This window comes from Berghia stephanieae, chromosome 8, assembly GCF_034508935.2.
Source record: "Berghia stephanieae isolate SIO BIC M18660-M18661 chromosome 8, UCSD_Bste_1.3, whole genome shotgun sequence".
Taxonomy (NCBI): Eukaryota; Metazoa; Mollusca; class Gastropoda; order Nudibranchia; family Aeolidiidae; genus Berghia; species Berghia stephanieae.
Window position 1 is genome coordinate 27,252,676 of NC_088367.1, and position 10,000 is coordinate 27,262,675.

At 36.5% G+C, this 10,000-nt stretch overlaps 2 protein-coding genes across 5 annotated transcripts in view; one reads left to right on the top strand and one right to left on the bottom strand.

The window, feature by feature from the left end:
* The window catches only part of LOC144978449 (uncharacterized), a 25,692-nt gene extending 23,732 nt beyond the window's left edge, over positions 1-1,960 (bottom strand). Inside the window, exon 1 of the mRNA XM_078924537.1 lies at positions 1,927-1,960. The gene's annotated coding sequence lies outside the window, so the exon portion shown is untranslated. The remainder of the gene's footprint in view (positions 1-1,926) is intronic.
* Positions 1-10,000, top strand: part of LOC144978448 (1-phosphatidylinositol 4,5-bisphosphate phosphodiesterase delta-4-like) — a 162,803-nt gene that overhangs the window by 4,025 nt on the left and 148,778 nt on the right. The window lies entirely within an intron of this gene.

Below are 10,000 nucleotides of genomic sequence, written 5' to 3' on the forward strand. Positions count from 1 at the left end.
TCATTAAAATTTTATCGTCTCACCATCAGCTTAAACTAACATCAATTCTTGATATAATGATATGAATAATCACTCTGACACACTGCCATTTTGAAACTATTGGTCACCTCTATGATTATTTATTCACACCACCTATTCTGTCGTAATCTCGATTTTATCATTTTGGCCATAAAATTTGTCCTTCAAATATCGATCGATTAAAATGACCCACGCTTTGTCAGAAACTCTCATAATTGGGACTTCTGGAAGTCGGAAGAAGTCGGAAGTCCCAGGTTTGATAGTTTCTGACAATATGAGGATCATGTGATTTTAATCGATCGATATTTGAAGGACGAGATTTTTGGCCAAAAAAGGTAAAAGACGTTTTTTTCTTTCTTCAGAGTGCGACTGTATTCTATTCCTTCCTACCATACACTTTGACAATGCTTTTAATCCGACAATCTGCAATACCAATATTATCCTCCAATCCGTTCCCCCACTGCGTGAATGTTGTGTAAGGGGAACGAAATTGACGTCATTCAGCTCATTGTAATTATTTTTAGCCAGCGATTTTTTGATTTTTACGATTACTTCTCAATAAATCCTATCAATTAGACTATAAACGTTCAATGAGATTTTTGCCTAAACGCACATAATCAATACTGTCAGAAGACAATTGAGTTTCGGGTACAGTAATAACGATCAAGATCAGAAATAAAAAAATCTCTTTAGAGGTCTAAGAAACAAAAAGGACTTTCCTCAGTGATTTAAAATCAAATTTCAAAAGTTAAGTTTAACATTCAATTTTAGACTAAAATATGTCGGGATTGTGACTTTTGGTTGCGGTTATGTGTCTTGTTGTATACCACTCGCTTTCGGATCGGAAGGTCCTGGGTTCGAACCTCGCCCGGCGCATAGTTGAGTCCTTGGAAAAGACTATTTACTCACATTCTCTCATCGTATTCAGGTGTGAAATGATTTCCTGTCCGTTAACGGCGTTGTCTCTGTCCGAAAAATAATTTGAATATCGCCTCACAGGCGTCATGTCTCGTTCTACATGTCAAGTGTTTCTGTTGGCTAGGGACCCCTTGTAAAGCGCTTTGAGCAAGTTTAGTGATATTTGCGTTCAATAAAAAAAAAAAAAGCTCAAGTTTGGCTGTGTTGTAATTCATCTTTATCTATCGATTTGTCAAGTTAAAGTTTTCCAAACAAAATGAGTGAAAGGTAATTTGTCAGAGTTTGGTCGTGAATGTGTCAAATTCTTACACTTTGAATAGTTTAAATAGTGATAGAAAGCGGGTCGCGTGTGAAGGCGAGATGGCAGAGTGGAAAAGAGATTACACTCCAGAATCGGAAGTCCCGGTTGCGAAACCCACTGTACCAGGGACCTACAGTTCCATAGGCGAGTGTCAAACCACAAGATCACAAAGCCGGATAAACTTTTAAAATCAGAAGTCAATAGAATAATGCGATCCTTAAAAACTCGCCCTAGAGTCTTAAACCTGAGACTCAGAAAAGTGAGTAACTTGATAATCAATATATTTCGTTTCCTTCAGATTGCGTATGCGTGAAAGAATATTGCAGAAGAAAATTATACTTAGAATATTATACGAGTAAACCCACTACATCTTTGATGTAAAACAATCAAAAACACACACACACACACACACACATACACACACACAAACACACACTAATATATATAAAACACCATCAAAATAGGATACACCTGCATGCCAAACATACAAAACATTATTTCCTCAAACAATAAATGAAAACTATCACATCACAGCCAGCTCAGCCCAGCAACAACCTAGAGAAAAAATGCAACTGCAGGACCCAGGCAACATGCCCACTAAACGGCTTTTGCCTGACGCAAAACGTTATTTATCAAGCCACAGTTACACGACCAGACACACCAAAACAAGAAACATACATTGGCCTTACCGTGTGTTCATTCAAAGCCAGATACAACCTGCATAAATCTTCCTTCAGAAACATACACAAACGACATTCTACTACACTAAGCGAACACATTTGGAACCTCAAAGAAAAAAAACATACAACACAGCATCACATGGAAAATCATCTCCAGAGCACAGTCGTACTCCCCCTCTTCTAAGATTTGCAACCTCTGCTTGGAAGAAAAATTCTTCATCATCACAAAACCGAACATAGCAACACTCAACAGAAGAAATGAACTAACATCCCTCATGCAGACATAGAAACAAACACCTTTTATGTAATTACGAATCTCCATAAACACGAATCTAGAAATACGAAAAACACAACAATCTACTTTCACTTCCACTTCCTGATGAGAGCAACGCTCGATAACAACGTTGTAGAAGTCAAACAATCTTCATTATCTTTCAAATGTTTATATATATATATATATATATATATATATATATATATATATATATATATATATATATATATATATATACAGAGAGAGCGAGAGAGAGAGAGAGAGAGAGAGAGAGAGAGAGAGAGAGAGAGAGAGAGAGAGAGAGAGGGGGGGGGAGGGGAGTGCTGTAACGTGAATGTAATAAAAGGTCCATATTGGTGTTATGCGTTTAGGTGGAACTCTCACACCATCTGCCCACCAGGTTAAACATACCAACACACAAAACAATTTATGACCTTAAACGTTTATAGTATGATTTATATACTTGAGATCAAAAGAAAGTATACACATTTAAAATCGTCGTTTTTTTTATCCAATGACGTAGGCTAATGATTTTCCACTAAGTTGTTTACCATTAGCCTTTCTGTGTACCGATAGTCGGTGTTTTTGTTTTTGACCTGAAATTCGCTCACCACGTCGCACACGTGCTAAAATAACCTTTTAGCCCCTTACTGTGGACAGGAAGTGTGGAGATTCATTTTTTTTTTGTCATCCGTATCTTCTTGAACTATTTTCAAGGCAGGAAAACGCAATACAAAATACCATCCATTAATCTACGCGATGCCACAACTTAGTTTAGAACAACATGCACTTGTCATTGGTCATCTTCAAGCTGGACAGTCTGTGACCAATGTTGCAAGGAGAACTGTATATTCCTTAGTGGATCGATTTGAAATAACACAAACGGTAAGGGACCGAAATCGAACTGGCAGACTACGAGTAACAACACAAGGTGAGGACCGTTTAATACGCACCGTAAATCAACGGGATCGTTTTAGGACGGCGACTGAAACTGCTCTAGAGTTCCCAGGTACACGGATTAGTCGACACACTGTTCGTTGCGCGACAACTTCTTAGAGCACATCACCGGTTGGCCCGTACAGTGGGCCCGTGCTCATCTGCGCTGGACAATGCATGCGTGCTCATTTGCTCTCTTCTCAGATGAACATGCTTTGTGGTTGGAAGAAATGACGGTAGATTACGTTGTCACTGAAGATCACACGAGTGATTTCACGATTCATGTGGATTCATGTGTCGTGGAATCCCCAAACAGAGGATATGGACAAGTGATGGTGTCGAGTGGAATAAGCAGAGACTATAGGACACCTCTAGTCTAAGTAAATGCATCCCTAAACTATGCAAGGTACATCCAACACATTTTACAACCCCATGTTATTCCATTTTTCGTGAACATCCTAAATTTTCATTCCAACACGACTATGCACCATTCCACCGAGCTATTGTAACAAGGGATTTTATAGCAGCAAATAATGTGAACGTTATCTACCTGTGGCCTGCAATATCCCCCGATCTAAATCCGATAGAACAAATGGGCGCTTTTAAGGACAAGTGGGCCATACCAGATTTTTCGTTTTTTCAAATAATTACATAGGGGTCAATTGTGGGCGTTGCCCAACCCCCTGAAAAGGTTTCGATCATAAATTTCGTTTATTTGCTTCGTTATCAGTATAAACTGCCTTGTGTTTTAACCGAAAACACAATGGGTACATAAGTAAGTGGGCTAACCCTTCAAACATGGCTTCAACAAAAGACATGTCGAATTCACGACTGAATGAAGAAAACTCCCCACCAAACAACAATGCCATAATATCAGGTAATGTTTTGCATTTCAATTGTCAGTGTAATGTGTTTAGACGCGTTAAAAATATAATTTAAGGCATTAAACATGCGTTTAATGTAGGAAAATTGATTAAATTGACTGCATGTGTGAGAGGGACAGCCCATTATTTCGCAACAGACATGTCCATGTGTAAGATGGGATAGCCCATTTAACTAGGGATGGCCTGATGTGCATGTTGGGTGGGATAGCCCTTATTATATAATGAAAATTCTTTGCTCAGTGATGCTGTTTAAATATGGACAACTCGGCCAACCCACTTGTTTTTAATAAAATAAGAGAATTATGTGATTCATTTGTTGCTTTCTTTTATGACTATCATCGTCAAGTACAATTATCATTCCACACAGAAAGTTTTGAAAAAATATATTGAATAGTATTTGAGTAATTGGACATTTTATGGGATCGAAATCTTCAATGTTGATTTTCTTAAAACCGTAAAATCTGGGATAGCCTACTTGTCCTTAAAAGCGTCCAAATGTGGAACATAATCGGCCGCCAAGTCCGTTCATTAGACCCGCAATATGAACAACAACTGTTCCACGCCATCAGAACAGCTTGGGATAACATTCCTCAACACCAGCTGGCCAGATTGACGAATTTCATGCGTAGAAAATGCAATGCTGTGATTGGAGCAAACGTGGGACATACTCGTTACTGATTGAATTAGATTCACCTTCACTTCAAATGAAATGAACGCAAGTAATTTTATTAAAATGTCATTGTTTGTCAAAATTATAGTGTATGTTTTGACTTGTTACTTCCCTTTTTGAAGATCATGTTTTAAAAAGTCTATGTTTCATACAAGATCAACCATAAACCTTACAAATTCTAACAAAATGAAAGATAAATGATAGTACTATGATTACACACATGTTTTAAATAAACCAGAACAATATTTCATACCAATTCTGTAGGTAAGTGTAAACTTTCTTTTGATCACTAGTATATAATATATGATATTTAGCGGGAGCTATCGTGGCCTTCGTAAAGTTATGGCCTGATACTGACCAAAAAATGACGTCAAAATGCCAGTCTTTTGCCACAAAAGAAAAAAAAAATCGTGAATTGTATTCAATAGTTCCACCAATGAAATAACTTGTTTCCATGAGCGCTACTAACGACAACTCACTAGGCGGTGCAAAAAAACAAATAATGACGTCAAACTGCCAGTCCTTTTGGATTTCAGTATCAGGCTATAACATAGCGATGGCGACGGACCTATAGACCGATAGATAACCACGCCTCTCGGACAGTCGTCATATGCAAACAATGGCAGTGATTGGTTAACGTAGCAAACTGCACAGATTTTACTATCGATGGTATGTACTTAGGTAAAATACCCACTAATCCACCGCTTGATCAATAAAACCAACACAGAAAACTGTGTAAACTTAAATGCTTATAACATGATCGTCAAAATCGTCTAGTCATCCATTTGGCGGTATAAAAACAATAACAATGATCAGAGAGAGAGGTCGATATCATTCACGTTATTGTTTATAAACAATCAACCATACTTGTCCGAGCACGTTTGAAGGTGTATCACAAATCCCTTGTTTTGCTTGGTCAAAAATCTACTGGTTAATTCACTCAACTCACGGTTCAAAATAAAAAAAACCCAAAGAGCTGAGTGAAGTCGAATACATTCCTTCTATACAATGTATTGATAGGCGGAGAGAGTGGACAGAGTGAGTAGAGTTCTTGGATTTGTATAGATAGAACGACATTGACGTCACTCAGATCTTTTGTTATTGTTTTTTTTTTGCCATCCGCGTTTATGAGTGATTCTCACTATACATATCATCTTCGTCCCATCTATATATTATTTGTAACCTGTATAAAATGTCAATGCATCAAAACATCTAATGGTGTGCTGTAACTTTTGAAGGATGTATGTGTGTATTGTGATTGAGTAACGTTTGCTGTGATTCCTGCTGTGAATCTATCTACTTATTGTATCCGCGTACTCGCTTCCTGTTTAAAATTAAACTGATGTCGTAAATCTTTGGGATCGAAAAAAAATATGACCTGGTTGACTTTCATAGCAAACAATAATTTACATTTTCGATCTGCTGTTATCGACATACATACACACAAACGCAGACAAACACACACATACACACACACACACACATATATATATATATATATATATATATATATATATATATATATATATATGTATTATGGGGATATATTTCCCTTTAAAGCCTATTATGCTATAGAGAAACTATAATTATGATAGTACTAATTATAATAATACTTTTGATGGTGATGGTGGTGGTGGTGATGATGATGATGATGATGATGATGATGATGATGATGATGATGATGATGATGATGATGATGATGATGATGATGATGATGATGATGATGATGATGATGATGATGATGGTGATGATGATGATGATGATGATGATGATGGTGATGACGATGATGGTGATGATGATGATGATGATGATGATGATGATGATGATGATAATAATAACTATTATGATAATGGTAAGCAAGAGAATATCTCTCAATTGAATTAATAGAAACGTTGACACTTTGTTGTTTGTGATGTCAGCATTTCTCATCAGTTTTGAACCCGCAGATTTTTCTGGTAGGTCGGTCCGCTCTGCTGAATCGTCATTGGCAAGTTAACGATTACGTTCCCTAAACCTAAACGATCGAACAACAACGAGGAAGAAACCCAGGATATAGATAATATGCACTTGGCTAAGAAGTTCACAACATTGCCATCCGGAAGTATAACTGGCCAACACACAAAACTGTGTGTAAACATGATTGGTAATAGTCTGGTGAATACAGTTTAGTGAGAATAATTCATGAATGCGGATGGCAAAAAAACAATAACAAAGACCCGATTCACGTCATCTTCGAACTATCTATAAAAATGTCCTCCTAGATTGCCACACGACGCCCGGTCCCCGTGCACGAGTTTTAACTCGTGTGGAGAGGCGACGTCTGAGGACTGATCCTGGTTGTCTTCCTTGTCGTTTGTCGATCGCATAGGTTTGGTGAACATTATCGTTAACTTGCTATTATCCTTTTTTTAACATCATGGCAGAGAGACATCCAATGTTTGTCGTCATTTTGCCAGTTTAGGTTTATCTCCAACTTATACATACGACAATAAACATAGGCATAGGGAAATTGACCTTAAAAAAAAAAATTAAAACAAGAATATATATATCAATAAATAATTTAAAAAAAAAAATGAATGAATAAATAGATACCTAGATAAAAAAAATAAATTTAAAACCATAAATTGTTTTTAAAAAATAAATAAATACATAAATAACTAAATAAATAAACGTGATTTAATATGACTTAGTAACCCTGCCCTGGGTACACTCCTAGATTAGGGAATTTAGATAACTTGCTATTATCCTATTTCAGACTAGATCTACATGTTATTATCTTTTCAACGAAATTCATATTTTGAAATATGTTAATTGAAAATTAAACTTATTATACTTGAGATCAGCCACTTATCTCCTCCTCTCCCTTTGAAAATTATAATTCAGAGGATGTGTCATTAATTTGGCATGTGCTCGTGTGGATATATGTGACCCTTCGCCTCAAAACGGTATTAAATCGGGATGGTTGAAATATTAGACTTGTGTTGAGTTTGTATGTTTTACCGAGGAGAATGGATACAATATTTTAGGGTGCTTATGCCAACAATTTAAATTTTTGACCAGTTTTAACATTTAATTTGGCTTTTAAGCATTTGGTTCGTTCCGACATAATACCGTTTTGAGACGATGGGTCACATATGTGTGTGTGTGTGTGTGTTTGTGTGTGCGGGCGCCTCCATGTATGTGGTTTATTTTTCCATTTAAAGCACGACCTTAACCTTCTCTTTGCCACCTACAGGAAAATCTTCACATTTATTATTACGACACAATAGACATTTTTTTTTTCTTATTCAGCTTTATTTTGTACATCACAATGACCTGTGTTTAATTGGATACAATAGTCTGATGTCACGCCGCCTGGCAACGGCGGCCATCTTGGTTCTAAACAAAGAAAATCATTACTTTTTATTCTTCAAGCTGGCTAGAACTTTTCATATGTCTTGTGATCAGAATGTGTAAAAGTCAAAACAAGATCAAATTTATGTTTTTTTTTCACTCTGGATACGCTTTTATGCTCGCCGGAGAAATATTTCATAGGGCGTCCGCCATTGTTCCGATAGTTTAGAGCCAGTGTTACTAAGTTACCATGCGTCATTAGGAAGGAAGTGACGTTACGACTAGTGAATCCTATTAATAAGAACATAAAGTTGTTTTGTAGAGAGATTGTTTGATTTAAAAAAAAATCATGTGTTCTGCTGGTTAAGCCTTCCATTTTGGGAAAATACTGAAAATGATCGACGAGGAGAGAGTTAAATAAGACGATATGCTAATCCCATGGATAAAATATGTCTGAAGTGTCATTTGTTTTCTTGGAGAAAAAAAAAAAGATTGAGATATAGATAGTATGAAGTTGACGTCACTCAGGTCTTTGTTATAGTTTTTTTTTTGGGGGGGGGGGAATTTTTTTCTTTTGCCATCCGCGTTGATGAATAATTCTCACTAAACTGTATTAACCAGACTATAAACGCTCAAGGTTACACATAGTTTTGTGTTTGTTGTTATACTTCCGGATGGCAATGTTGTGAGCTTCTTAGCAAGCGCACACTATCTATAGATAGAATGCGCTTGGCCAAGGAGTTCACAACATTGCCATCCGGAAGTATAACGGACCAACACACAAACTCTGTGTAACCATGAACTTTTATAGTCTGGTTAATACAGTTTAGTGAGAACAACTCACAAACGCGGATGGCAAAAACAATAACAAAGGCCTGAGTGACGTCATCTGCATACTATCTATAGATAGTGTGCGTTTGGCTAATAAGCTGTGAAAGCGCACGTCTCCACGAGGCCGAGGCTGATTGTGAAACGTCAAACGGATAGTAGAAATTGCTTTATACCGATTGATTAGGACGTAAGTTTATCTCAAGTTGCTTTCCTCCCAACTGACTATAAACGTAGCCATCGTAAAGTTATAGCCTGACACCGTAACGATGGCTACGCTATAAACCAGCTGACCAGAAAAAAAACTAAAAACGTAAAAAGATTGAAAAACTGTTTTGTCCCGGGACCGAAAATGACGTCACTAAGCTCTTTGTTATTGTTTTTATCCTGCCATTTTAATGAGCAGTTCTCACTAAATTGTATCAAACAAACTATACACGTTTAAGGTTACACGTTTGTGTGTGTGTGTGTGTGTGTGTGTGTGTGTGTTGGTACGTTATATCCGGCTGGCGGATGTTGTGAGTATTTCAATTAAGGGGCGGTTTGGGTATAATTATTAGGAAAATCCTTCGAAAAATTGATTTTGAGATTTTGGTTGAAAATAATATTTTATTATCCTAGAAATAATATAAGTGAAGTCCAAATTCTTAAACTAGACTATAAAGGCACGAAAAACACAGTCGAAAATGGTACAGGTAGTAAGAAAGGTGTGAAAAACCAGAAGCTATTTTTCTATTTTCTCAATATGTCATTTTTCTAAGGGTATAGGATACTGTGTCAAACGTTTCTCAGAATCTATTCTATGAAATTGTCTGAAATTTTCCACAGTTATCACAGAGATAATGTATTGTGTCATCATAGAGAGATTTTTTTGATAAGATATGTGAATTTTGAAGTATAATCCTAATTCTGAATTTTTAACATCAATTTTGTCATAACATTTTGATTCTCAACTTTGTAATGTTCTAATAAAAATTTCATAAGCTAAAGCCGTAAAATCTCTCTATGGTACAATGTTGACAAGAGGGAAGAATATGGAGGTCATTCCTTCATTAGTTTTTGTGGAACGTTTGCCACGAGATTGTTATATTTTTTTCATGCCAGACCCCCAAATTAGGTCGCAAAATGGGGATCAAGACAGATAATGAAAATTTTTCA